Source organism: Trachurus japonicus, chromosome 11, assembly GCF_045865225.1.
Source record: "Trachurus japonicus isolate A0001 chromosome 11, Traja_1.0".
Taxonomy (NCBI): Eukaryota; Metazoa; Chordata; class Actinopteri; order Carangiformes; family Carangidae; genus Trachurus; species Trachurus japonicus.
In genome coordinates this window covers 2,463,462-2,477,899 of record NC_140917.1, presented here as the reverse complement: position 1 = coordinate 2,477,899, position 14,438 = coordinate 2,463,462, and the positions used below count along the sequence as shown (strand labels likewise).

General features: G+C 41.7%; 1 protein-coding gene across 1 annotated transcript in view; it reads left to right on the top strand.

The window, feature by feature from the left end:
* LOC146977891 (glycogen synthase kinase-3 beta-like) overlaps positions 1 to 14,438 on the top strand; it is a 36,434-nt gene that overhangs the window by 840 nt on the left and 21,156 nt on the right. The window lies entirely within an intron of this gene.

The window sequence follows — 14,438 nt, the reverse complement described above, 5'->3', positions numbered from 1 at the left end:
CTCCTTGTCTGTATCTGTACAACATCTATTGCACATCTGTCCGTCCTGGGTGAGGTGTGTGTGTGTGGGGGGTGGGGGGGTCTCTCCTCTGTTGCTCAACCTGAGGTTTCTCCAATTTTTTTCCCTGTTAAAAGGTTTTTTGGGGAGTTTTTCCTCAGTGGATGTGAGGGTCTAAAGGTCAGAGGATGTTGTCATGATGCTGTGTAAAAAAAAAAAGCCCTTTGAGACAACCTGGGTGTAAAAATAGGCTACACAAATGAAATTGCCTTGCTGCTGATGCTGCTGCTGATCCTCTGCCCCACAGGTGACCTTGGTGAGGAGGCAACTTTCAGCTCTGACCCCCCCCTTCCATGCTCCAGACAGACCCAGACCGAGAGACAGTGAACGCACCATCAGCAGCCAAGTTTAGGTGTTTTAGTGAAAAGAACAACAGAGCCAGTTTAAACAGCTCGACTCACTCACACCACACTGACCGATAGCTCTCTGCTCATTAAATATTAGCCAACAAGCCAGACTGAGACACCTAAACTTGGCCAGTGCTGATGGTGCGTTCACTGTCTCTCAGTCTGGCTCCGTCTGAAGCGTTGAAGTGGAGGGGAGGGGGGGTATCAGAGCTGAAAGTTGCCTCCTCACCAAGGTCACCTGTGGGGCAGAGGCTCAGCAGCAGCAGCAGCAGCAAGGCAATTTCATTTGTATATCCCATTTTTACAACCAGTTTGTCTCAAAGGGCTTCACACAGCGTCATGACGACATCCTCTGACCTCAGACCCCCACATCCACTGAGGAAAAACTCCCAAGAAAAGACAGACAGACAGACAGACGTTCAATAGATGTTGTGTACCAGCGATGCCAAACTCATTTTAGTTCAGGGGCCACAAACACGCAATTTGATTTCAAGTGTCCTGGACCAGTAAAACAACAACGTAAAAACCTATTGATAACAAGAACTCTAAATGTTTCCCTTTGTTTTAGTGCAAAGAAGAACAACAAGTCTTGTTATTGTTATTATTTGCTTGATTTTACAATCCTGTGTTTTATATGTACTACAGAAACAAAGTTACTATGGTTATTATTAAGTACATTACAGTGGAATCCGCTTATAGTGATCATGTTGGTCCAGAGTCAATTTGATCACTATAAGCGGTTGATTACTAAAACCGAATTTTTATTATTTCACTTATTTTTTATGCAGAACATCATCTAAATGCCATTTGTATACTTTTTCCATGAGAAAAATGTAACGAAACGGCTGTCAGCAGCGCGATTATTTCGTCAGCTCCAAACTCACCCGTCTGCACCTCGATCACAGACCACAGCTGGTTTTCCACACAGCATCATTTACAGTAACTCGCGTGACACGTCTCAGTAGCCTACAGATCCGCGGGCGCTGCCGCTGTGTTTTTGAAATGAGCAAACTACTCTCGGCTACAGTAGCGCCGCAGTTTCTCATTCCCCACCTTGTTTGACTGAGAGTGTTTCGGGATGGATTTCGTGAATGAACAGGCAACATGTCACTGTCAGAGTTTCACTTTACCGCGTGCTGCTGTCATGCAGTGCGCGCTGTCACTACCCGATTTGCAACGCTACCCGATTTGTGACAGCCACGTACGGCAACTCCACTTGGACAAACTTAGTTGAATTGACTTAGGATCACTGCCCTATGTGCGTCGCCAGAGACGGTTTATCTTTTTATTTATTTTTTTAAATACTTTATTAGTAATGTAAATTGAGGGTTGGTTGTGGTGGTAATAGGGTCTTGATGCTCAGAAAACAGGAACAGAGGCGGACTTTTAATGTTTACTGTCCTCTTTTCTCGCCGGCCTCATCACCATGACAACCACAAACAATCACAACTACCACAACACTCACTGAATAAACGAGTCTGCCGCGGCTGTCTTATGACGGACCTCCGCGGTTTTTATTTTATTTTATTTTATTTTTTAATCATTTTCACAGTACCGTATTTTAAATTCACAGAACTTTAAGCATGTACGCAAATCGGGCAGTGCCCAAATGAAGTTTGTCCAAGTGGAGTTGCCGTAGGCAGCTGTCCAAGATGGCGGCCGGTCTGCGCATGCGCAGACCAGTTTTGTCACAGATCGGGTAGCGTCGCAAGTCGGGTAGCGACACGCGCTCCTCTCTCTCGCTCGCTCGCTCTCTCTCCCTCCGCCAATAACGGACAACGAGCGCTATGCGGAGATGAGGAACGGGCCAAAAGCCCAAAATCTATTCCTGACGTCCGCGGTCGATATAAAGTTGATAGGTTTCATTCATCCATGTTTTAACAGACAACACAAACAGCCGCGCTGCACCCACAGTCATGTGTCTCAGTCAGCCAGCTGACGCACAGCACAACAACAACACAGCGCAGCGACATGTGCAGGCTGCTGCAGCAGTGCACGTTAAAGGGACACCGCCGAAAATAAAATAAATAGGCTACACGTAGTTTTTAAATTGTTTTGCGCATGTTTTCATCCATAAAATGACCAAAAATGAGCACTATAAGCGGATTTCTTGATCACTATAAACGAATTATTTAAACAGCATTTGTATAGAAATGATTCCGTCCCAAGCCTTTTGATCTATATAAGCGGTTGATTACTATATCCGTGACCACTATAAGCGGTTTCCACTGTATTAAGATGTTTAACTTTACTGAACTGTCCTTTTACAAAACATTATGAACAACCTGACATTTTTTGAGAGAAATATGTGCGATTTCATAAATATTATGCCTCTTATGTAATTTTTACACACAGCAAATTCATCCTGGGCTGCACGGGCCACACGTTTGACAACCCTGTTGTATACAGACAAGGACAACAGTTTATTACAACATGGAATATGGGAAAAAAAAAGGAAATAGAAATGGGTCAGTTAACGAGAGCTGATGAAGGCGGCTTCTGGTGGTGCATGCTGGGTCGTGTGCAGGGAGGAGGGCTGGACCATGATTATTTTGGTCAATATTGAAATCAAGATTATTTTGATTTGATTGTGGCCAACACCCTGTATGTTCAATGAATCTACAACAACAGGCCAGAGGTCGGAGCTAACTAACTAACTAACCAGCCAACAGTGAGTTACCACATTGGCTTTTGTGAATTAATTGACACATGTGGGTAGAAAGACTGTCTTTCAGAATAAAATCCCAAAAGTCAAGAAAAATGACAAAATTATACAACAAGTAGTTCCGACCAAGCAATCTGACGTATGACCGTATGAGTTTCGCTTTCACCGCGCACTGCTGTCAAACATGCGTGCTTCTGTGTGTGTGTGAACGCCAATAACGGAGAAAGAGCGCTATGCGGAGATGAATGAACTGAACGATATTGCGTTGGTCGAGCCAAACGCCGAAAAATCTATTCATGGCGGACGTAATTTATTTGTGGCGGGTGCGGGTCGCCACGGATAAATGAACGTATGGGAAACAGAAACACTGCTCTGACCTGGTGCATTATTGAAAATATTAATGTTTAGTCTTCTTTAAAGCCCCAGTATGTAGGAATTCCCCCCATCTAGCGGTGCGGTTGCATATCGGAACGTATTCTTGATGTTGCATTCACGTGAAATGGGGCAGACGTCAGACAGACAACAGACGCTGCATGTAACAGGATAAACAAGCGTCTATGTAAACAAGTGGTCCGCCAGCACGAGGCAAAACAATACAGGCCTGACAACATGTTGTCATGGTGATGTGGTATTGTTTTTTTACCGTCTTTCTCTGGTGGAGTAAAATGACATCCGGTTGGTTTGCCGACGGCCGTCTGCCTGACTGCACCTGAATGCAACATCAGTGCACCCGTCCTTCCTCACACTACACAGTGGTGACAGTTTTAACAGGCCGAGCCCACAGCTCCGCTCAGTTTCCGTGGTTACCTACGGTCACGATGCCACTCGACGTAAAAAAAATGGCGATGCAACATGGCCGCCTCGGTTCGGTGCGTCGCCCACTTATGTATTTGTAACGACTTGTAACAACTCATTCTAAGGAACCAGAAAGCTTTACTTTGTATTAGACTTCAGTGAAATACGTATTTATGAAAGCAATATTTGATTTTTGCTAATAAAAAGCCAAATAAGTTACATACTAGGGCTTTAAAAGTTGAGCCAAAAGCATTTAACATGAACCACTAACAGTGCAACTCTTCAGTCTTCAGTTTCATATTTAATTTCATATTTGTATTAAATTATCTATCTAACTAACTAACAGGAAATGGCGGACATAAAAAGATTGATCTAAGGATTTTATGAATCGATATCAGATCTTTAAAATGAAGATCGATTTTTTTTTTTAAAAACCCAGCCCTAGTTAACTCTCGTCCTGTCTGAGATGGAGATCTAAAGTGCATCCACCCCCCCACCACACCACACCTCCTCTTCTCCCTCTCTTTATCACTGTAGTGACTTGTGTAAGCAGAGATCCCGTGTGTGCGTGCGTCGTTGTGCGTTGTGCGTTGTGCGTGTGTGTTAATCCAAAACCTTATCATCCATTAGCAGGCAGTGGTGTGTGACTTTGATATTAGAGCCTGAATGGGAGGTCGTCTGCAGTTCAGACGCTCTGACCCCCGTTTCCTCAGCAGCAGCAGCAGCAGCAGCAGCAGCAGCAGCAGCAGCAGCAGCAGCAGCAGCGGCAGCAGCAGCAGCGGTGGGGCATCGCCGCCTGAAGGCCTCTTTTATAAGCTGAAATGTCACCTTTTGGCTGCTATGGATACGCTTTAGGATGATTGATGGATGTGTTGTCAGGTTTTTTGGGAGACTTAGAGACAGGATTAACCTATTTAAGCAGATATTCACGAAAGTGTGTGTGTGTGTGTGTGTGTGTGTGTGTGTGGGGGTGGGAAATGATTTGATTTGACATCTTGAATCGCCGGTAAAATTAAACTTGGACTGTCTGGACATGCATGCAGTGTCAAAAAGGAGATGTTGTGTTGCCATACCAACCAGCGGCCTGTCATTACGAACAACACTAGAAGAAAAAAAGGCTGATGATGAAATGTTTGCGGGTTTCCAAAGCAGTCGTCCCGCTTATAAAACATAGCTCAAGGCCTCCAGTCCAGTCCAGTCCAGTCCTAAAGTTTTTTTGAAAGTGACCTTAAAGAACCAGAGTGAAGTTTGTTTGTTGTTTTTTTTCCATCTGATCAGGCAGTCGATGGAGCGGAGAGCGGAGCGGCTGGTGGATTAAATAATAACCCTGTCCCCCACCTGCTACCTGCTGAATTAGTTGGTAGCAGCGTGTACACATGGTCCCAGTTGTGTTGGCAGTTTACAGTAGATTTTGTTACGATTCCTTTTTATTATACCATATAAAATATTTTCCAGTGCTTTTTTTCACTCTTACTTTCACTCTTACCACGGACTGAATTGACGGCATCATGAGGTTGACACTGTTTTTCACGGCGAGTGCATTAGTGAGCTTTTGCATAATGTTAAAAATACAATAACCAGAGGGAAAGGCATCAGCAAATAAAGGTTACTGCACTAAATGTGCATCATTATGATTTTATAATCCAATCCACTTTTATTTATATAGCACATTTCCAAAACATAAAAGTTTACCAAAGTGCTGACATAGAGCACAAAATGGTTAAGAAAAACGTAATGAGAATTAAAAATAAAGAAAAAATAATAATTTAAAAGGAATAAATACATAAATAAAAAAAAGAAAGTGCCATTTAGAGCTGACAAATTAAAAATGCAGAGAGAACAGAGATCACACAACTCTCATGTCGAGTTAAAAGCCAAAGAATAAAAGTAAACACTGAAATTATTAATAAGCAGGTTTCAAAATGAGATTATAGTGAAGGTTTTTTTGAGAACAAGCCATTCTGATATATATATGATGGGTTTATCCAGAATTTAAACATTTTTTCTTGTAATATACAGTATAATGTAGGTTGACTGACTGTTGCTTCTCCGTTGGCCTACATCCACTGATAAGTCATTTCAAATGTGCGGTTTGTTTTGATTTATGAGATCCAGAGGAGTGAACCTGAACTGACACTTTTTGTGCATTAGAGAGCTTTTGCATAATGTTAAAAATACAATAACCAGAGGGAAAGACATCAGCAAATAAAGGTTACTGCACTAAATTTGCATCATTATGATTTTAATAATCCAATCCACTTTTATTTATGTAGCACATTTCCAAAACATAAAAGTTTACCAAAGTGCCGCACAGTGTTGGTTAAGAAAAAGGTAATGAGAATTAAAAATAAAGATAAAAAAAAATGATAATTTAAAAAGGAATAAATAAAAAAAAATTAGAAAGAGCCATTTAGAGCTGACAGATAAAAAATACAGAGAGAACAGAGATCACACAACTCTCATGTCGAGTTAAAAGCCAAAGAATAAAAGTAAACACTGAAATTATTAATAAGCAGGTTTCAAAATGAGATTATAGCAAAGGATTTTTTGAGAACAAGCCATTCTGATATATATATATGATGGGTTTATCCAGAATTTAAACATTTTTTCTTGTAATACACAGTATAATGTAGGTTGACTGACTGTTGCTTCTCCGTTGGCCTACATCCACTGATAAGTCATTTCAAATGTGTAGTTGTTTTGATTTATGAGATCCAGAGGAGTGAACCTGAACTGACACTTTTTGTGCATTAGTGAGCTTTTGCATCATGTTAAAAATACAATAACCAGAGGGAAAGACATCAGCAAATAACTAAACACTAAATTTGCATCATTATGATTTTAATAATCCAATCCACTTTTATTTATGTAGCACATTTCCAAAACATAAAAGTTTACGTGCTGACATAGAGCACAAAATGGTTAAGAAAAACATAATGAGAATTAAAAATAAAGAAAAAATAATAATTTAAAAGGAATAAATACATTAAAAACATTAAAAATGCAGAGAGAACAGAGATCACACAACTCTCAAAGCCAAAGAATAAAAGTAAACACTGAAATTATTAATAAGCAGGTTTCAAAATGAGATTATAGCAAAGGATTTTTTGAGAACAAGCCATTCTGATATATATATGATGGGTTTATCCAGAATTTAAACATTTTTTCTGTTGCTTCTCCGTTGGCCTACATCCACTGATAAGTCATTTCAAATGTGCAAGTTTGTTTTGATTTATGAGATCCAGAGGAGTGAACCTGAACTGACACTTTTTGTGCATTAGTGAGCTTTTGCATAATGTTAAAAAAAAAAAAAAAAATACAATATCCAAAGGGAAAGGCCCCAGCAGCCAGCCAGCCAGCAAATAGGGGGTTACTGTACTAAATCAGAAACGTCCCCCCCCCCACATCCCAGTCTAATTACCACGGCTGCTGCTGCTGTCACTGTGCTCAAGCAGTTGTTCCATTATTCACTGTCTGTGGAGCCGCTCCAGGATTTGTCACATCACCACCACCACCACCACAGTCTGTCTCTGTGCCATCCAGCTCCGGGAGGGATGTTCACTTCATATTCACCAATTAATTTGAACTACAGATATAGAAACGCTCTTTAATAATAATGCTGCTGGCTGGGTTTTATTTTAGTTTTTAGTTTTTCTCCCCTGTAATCAACAGTAACAGTGGGATTATTGTTTTTTTTTTGTGCAGGATTTTACAGAAAAAACATAAATCATATGATCAATGAAACCACAGCGGAGTCACAAGACGATTGCTCAATGTAAATTTCATGTAAACTCAACTAATTACTGACACTGTCTGTGACCACTGTGTCAGGGAAGTTTGTGTTTGTGTTTGTGTGTGTGGTTGTTGACCGTCACATGACAACACAAACTGTAAAACAATAAGAGGCTTGATGATTGAAAGCTCGCAGTCACACCAGAGGTTTTTCCCCACAGAGCAGATGGCCTGGTTAGACTCTTTTTTTTTATTTTTGGAGGATCTTCTTGCTGCATTAAACTGCATATTAATAAGATAAACTAAACTCTCTAGAAGCTACTTTGCTTTAAGACGCGCTGGAGTTCATTTAAGCACAGTGTGTGTGGAAGAATTAACATAAAAATCTGCTGCTTAGTCTGAATAATCAACCTTTTTTTTGTTCTCCTTATCTCAAAATATAGATATAGTAACTCCCTCGTGCTTGAGTTTAATGACACCAAATAAATAAATAGACATGGATGTGACAGAGGTTGAAGGATGTATTATTTCCTGCAGGAGATCATGTGAGTTTCCTCGGGTGAATGACAGGAAGCAGAGTTGAGACGCCGCAGCGCTGATAACGAAAACACACAAGAGTTCAGACACAATGAAGTGACGATAAATCAGAGAGCCGGAGCGAGGAGCGAGGCCTCGTCTTCGTCTCCACGGTGATGATGGATGAGCGAACGAGCGTCGACGTCCGGCAGCGTCTGGATGGAAGGAAGTTGTTTTTCATCCTGTAGAAAGTGAACGGCGGCAGGAAAAAGAGCGACGTCGACGAGCAACCGGTGGCATAAACACACTTTAACACTTTACACCAACTGCCATGTGGCTGTGTGTTAGTGTGTCAGGGTTCCCACGCGTCCTGGAAAACCATGGAAAACACATGGAAAATGAGAAGAAAAAAAGCCAAATGTCCTGGAAAAGCTTGAGTTGTCCTGGAAAATGATTTATCACAGCTACCAGAGCTCTATTTGACTTTTTCAGACCCTTCTAAGGGTTTTGTTTCCCCCAAAAAAAACATGTTTGTGCTGTTCTATGATAAATTTGTCATAATTTCTAAGCATTTAAGAGGTTATTTCATAAGTTAGAGCCATAGACTGCACATTTTTAAAGGGGCATTGTGTAACTTCTCCTGTTATCTATTCAGGAAAATCGATTATTTGGTTCTTCAGTCTGTTTTTCATTATTAACCAGTAATCCCCCCCCATCAACAAAGTGAAGTGTTCCTTTCAGCTCTGAATGAGCCGTTCATATCATTCATATCTACATGGAGCGGGTAAGCTCGGTGCTGGCTGCCATACATAGAGGCTTGTTTATGCCGTTACGTGCAGCGGCTGTCGTCCGTCTGCCGTCTGCCCAATTTCACGTGAATGCAGCATGAAAAATACCATTGAGTTGCTTGCGATCTACAACCGCACCGCTGGATGGGAGGAATTCCTACACAATGTAGCTTTAAGAGATTATTTCATAAGTTAGAGCCATAGACTGCACATTTTTAAATCAGATTTCTGGGAGAGAGAATGAGAGAGAGGGATAAGCATAGAAACAAACTGATTACATTTACAAAATATAAGGTACCATTGTCGAAAAGAACACTTCTCCAAAGCATGAATGGGACGGGGGATGAATCAGTGTATATTAGGGGTGGGTATTGCCAAGGACCTCACGATACGCATCACGATACTTGAGTCACGATACGATATTGCGATATTGCGATATTCTACATAGTTCACTGAAAAATGTAAAAGGCATTATGCATCTTAAAATCCGAGTTGTATGTACATCAGATCAGAGCGATAGATATAACAGAGTGGCGACAGCCTTTGATGTCGCCGCCAGCGCGGTCACGTGGTTCATGTAGCTCCCAATAGTTCCAAACGAGGCTGCCGCTGTCATGTTCTGCTATGGGACAGACAGCACTGAGCTTGCTTCTGGACGGTAAATATTAAAAAATAAACCGTACAAAGGTATATTTACAACTGTTACTGAATTACTGTATGTACATCAATGTCAGTTTTCAAACAAAAGGCAAAATCTTCTTGCTTCAAGGTTTTATTTGTCACTCTAAAGTGAAGATTAGCCTGCCCTACAGTAAAAATGGCATAAGAAGAGGAGTAAAGCAATATATTAAGCGGGAATATATATATTTAAGCATAAAAGATGTTCAATCAAACCCACATAGTTTGAAACAACGTTCAAAACACACACACAGCCAGTATCACCTAAATATAAAGCCAGCTAGCTTAATGCTAACGTATAATGCAAAACCTCATAGACGGGCTAACAGAAATTAGCATCGATATCGCCATTTTGCGGCAACCGAGCCACAGCAGTAAAGCTGCCAAAACCTGGCTTTAGCGCTGTCAACACGTCACAGTTTTAATATTTTGTTCATGCAAGAAAGTCACCGTTTAATCCGGAGTCTGTGGTCAGTTCATAACGTTTGTTAGGAACTTGCACCGATGTTTGTTCTGGGAGAAGTGCAGAGTCTGTGTGAGCCCAGACCGGGGACCAGGGGAGGCGGCTGTCACAGCAGCAGCAGCCGCTCTACTGAGCTGATCTGCCGGGGCCGACCGTCCTCCTCCCGTCGGAGAAAACGAGCCAAGTAACGTATCCGCATGCTTTTAGAGGTTTACCGCTGGCTTGTTAAATTATTTTGAAGAGATTAATGTTGGTCTCATTGATGAAATTTAACAACTGTGGCAGTGGCATTAGTTTGTTTGAATGAAAAGTGAGCAGGGCTGCTTCTGGGCTACGGACTGAAATCACCACAGTTACGTAAATAAATAAATGTTTTTCAATGAACCGATCAGTCTAATAATTTTTATTTTGTTAAGTCAACATGGTTACTGTACTTGGGAAAGATTATTACCACTTTATAACTTAAAATTGGTCGGTATTTCGTCAACGTAGCTCAGTAGTTTCTTGCTGTGCAGCCATAGAAACAGACGTGGTCCAGCGCCGCGGGAGGAATGTTTGGAACTATTGAGGGCTCCATGACCCGGAAGTCGGCCCGCCATTTTTTTACAACGGAGTCCTATGGGAGTGTCGCCACTCTGTTATATCTATCGCTCTGCATCAGATGATAGTGATAATTTATGGGACAAACTGAGTCAAAACAATGTAATTCAAATGATCCATGCCATTTTATACAAGTGCAAGTTACAACAACATATTTGCATGACAACACACTGTCCGAGGTAACAGCACAGTGACACCTCGCGGAGCAGAGGTGCGGAAGTCGTACTGGATTTACGTCTGAAACATGATTTATTATTTGAAAAAAAAAATTTTAATATTGAATATCGGTATCGTATCGCAATATATTGCCATATCAATGTTTTTGCCCACCCCTAGTGTATATGGCGTAAAAACTAATGTCCGTCAGACTGTAGCAGCTGAAAAAGTCCCGGAAAATGATTTTAACTCATTGAGTGCCAACCACGTAATTTCTCGTTTTTCGTTCCCATGCGTTGAGTGCCAAAAACGAAATTTTTCGTTTTTTGCTTTTTTTTTAAATTATGAAAATAGACACTTTAATACACATTATATGTAAATTTGGGGACTCTACGACGAGGAGAACTGAAATAGATGACGATCAAAGTCACATGACAGCTCATGATCTGGAAGTTTTTATCATAACTCAGCTTCTGCAAACGGAGTTCTGCATGCAGATGCAGCGCAGCTGCTCCGCTGCTGCTCCGCTCTCACCCGCGAGGCTGCAGCAGCTGGGAGCTGAACCAGGAAGCTCTCAGCCCACTGTCCCGCCCGGTCTTCATCTGGAGCAACACCGTGTCCTCCCCAAAGTCCTCCCGCGGTAAAATCTGATGGTCTCTGGACCAAAGCAGACCGGCACCACCGACCCGTACCACAGACGGACCGCGACCACCGGCGGGACCGGTGTTCGCGAGCCGCTGTGGCCGGCAGAGCCTCACGTTCCGCGGCGAGAGGCTGTGACACGGCACGGTGCGTCTGTGTTATTGCTGTTTAGTGGCGCCCCCCCCGCCCCCGATGGTGGTTTTGTGAATAGAACAACAATTGTTGTGTATATTTATCTTATACGAGCCCTTTGATCCAGAAATGCGAGTGTGAGAAGAGCGACAGGCACAAACAGCGCACCTTTCATAAAAGACGCTCTATCTCCTTTTCTAGAAAAAAAGGAGGGATTTTGGTGAAACCCAGCCATGTTTAGCTTGACTTTTCTCAGGAACGGAGGCACGTAGAAACAAACGGTTTGTGGCCATTTGAAGGATAAAGTTAAACCTTTCAAATGAGCTACAGTATGTGTTGGTGGCAATAATATAGAATACACTATGGCTCTAAAATAAAAAGTCAAATATGGTCTAATTTGCCGGTACACTTGAGTAAAACTTTGGAAAGGAGCGCGGCACTCAATGAGTTAAGAAAAGAGTGGGAACCCTGTGTGTGTGTGTGTGTGTGTTAAAGTGTGTGTGTTAGTGTGTTAAAGTGTGTGTGTCCCTGTTTAGAGGATGAACCCAGTCACTGAGTTGGGGAACTCAGTGACCCGGTCACTCTGCAGGGTTTACAGTCTCAGCTGTAACAGATATCGCCAGCGTGCCTATTGGATGACCAGCACACTTTAGTGGCTGAGGACAGTTTAGTATGTGTGTGACTGTGTGTGACTGTGTGTGTGTGTGTGTGTGTGTGCGTGTGTGTGACTGTGTGTGTGTATGTGTGACTGTGTGTGTGTGTGTGTGTGTGAGCTCCAAGCAGGACATGCAGTCCTGGCTGTAGGAGAGGGGGCACGTATCAATAAGTGCATTGTGTTGTTTGGTAAACAAAGAATTAAGTATGTGGACAAGGTCGAGCTGACAGTGATACAGCACGATGACAACTGGACTCAGAGCTGCTGCTGCTGCTGCTCCATTATTTAAAGGGATAGTTCAACATTTTGGCAAATTGGCCCATTGTCATAATCCCTATAGTCATAGCAGTAGGTTTGTTACCTTTAATTGTCGGTAGGATTTCTTGGTTTCCCTCATCAAACTCATCAAATACACAATCCAACAACTCCACAACGCTCTGGTGGACAAGTTGTGACCTGCACATTCACCACGCTATGAGATAATAACACAACGTTACCACACAGAGTTGTTTTAGAGGGAAATTCATGCAAAACCAGCTGATGCACGTTGCCTTCAGGGACAGTTTTTCATCAACAGTCTCTGCATTTCCCTCTAAAACAACTCTGTGTGGTAACGTTGTGTTATTATCTCATAGCGTGGTGAATGTGCAGCTCACAACTTGTCCACCAGAGCGTTGTGGAGTTGTTGGATTGTGTATTTGATGAGTTTGATGAGGTGAAACCAAGAAATCCCATAATGAGCCTCCGTAGTGTAGCTCTGAGCAGCTCACGGCTCTGCTCCGCCGTTCTAAAAACAGCTTGCACCGACAATTAAAGGTAACGAACCTACTGCTATGACTATAGGGATTATAATGGCAATGGGCCGATTTGCCAAAATGACATTTCCATCTGGTCCCAGATTCATCCAGAGCTTCACCACCTCTTCTCTGTTCCACCGATCGTGACGTTTGATTTATGAAGTGGCAGAAAAACTTCGAACTTCTTCCTCCTTATTCTTCCACTTTGACGGTTCGCATCCTGAGATGACTCAGGGTTTCATGTCTCTGAATAGCTGAACTCTGAATCTGGATTTTTTTTAAATATTCTGTAGTTCCTCTATTTAACCAACAGCAGAAATAATAGAAACAGAGGAGGAGGAGGAGGAGGAGGAAGAGGAGGAGGAGGCAGGTTAAATTTACTGTAACAACAGATAAAGTTTCCTATTTTTCATTGTGGTGTAAAGATGCTGAGTCAAGACGAGTGGAACAGTGAACATGAGCAATAGAGACTGTCTGAAACAACACAACACGAGACTGGAGCAGAAACCAACACTGGAACAAACAGACTGAGGCTGTTTCGTACTTTTATGGGATATTTAGTTGGTTCTTCTGTTCAGATTGAATCCTCTTGATCAGAACCGTTTCTGTGCAGGTGAACTCTAGACCGTCTGAGAGAGAAAAATAAATGTTAGTGTCGTGTTCGTTCAGTCAGTTTTTGCAGGTTTGATCTTATTTCTACAGGATTTTCACCTGTTGCTACTGATTTTTATTCATTTTGTCAACATTTTCCGAGAGTTTCCTGCAAGTTATTTATTATTAGTTAAATATAGGGATGCACGAAACAGTAACATTTTTAATAGTTAATTATATACACACCTGAGGTTAAGAAAGGTTCATTTGTAGTGAGTACAGATGAATGTAACATTATAGCACAGTATCAATCAAGGCAATGTTGGCTGATTATATAATTAGCTCCAGTAAACAGCAAAAAAATGTAATTATCTGACTTACAGGTGTATTTTGCCAATAATTATTGGCCGATAGTTATTGTGCTCAACACATATTTGCCACTATTATTATTATAATTCGGTATCAGAGGTTTTTACAGCCCCAAAAACCATCTATTGATCAGGCTCTGACTTATTTACAACCTAAACACGCATAAAAAATGTGTCTTTCACACTGGAAATGTAGATGTGGAGAGTCGGATTAGAGATTTTCTAAAAGCTTATGATAGTTGTTTTTTTTTATGCTGCACTGGTTTGTGAATTAAAACACATTAATAATCCTCACATTTTTTAGAGCCGTCGCCACTTAAAACAGTTTTCTCAGGACAAAGGAAGGCGGCTGGCCTATTTTTGGGTTCACTCCCGGTTTAATTAGGCTCAGAGTCTTGAATGTGAACTCTTCTCCTCCTCGGAGACTTCTGTGAAGAGTTGACATCCGCTGCTCAG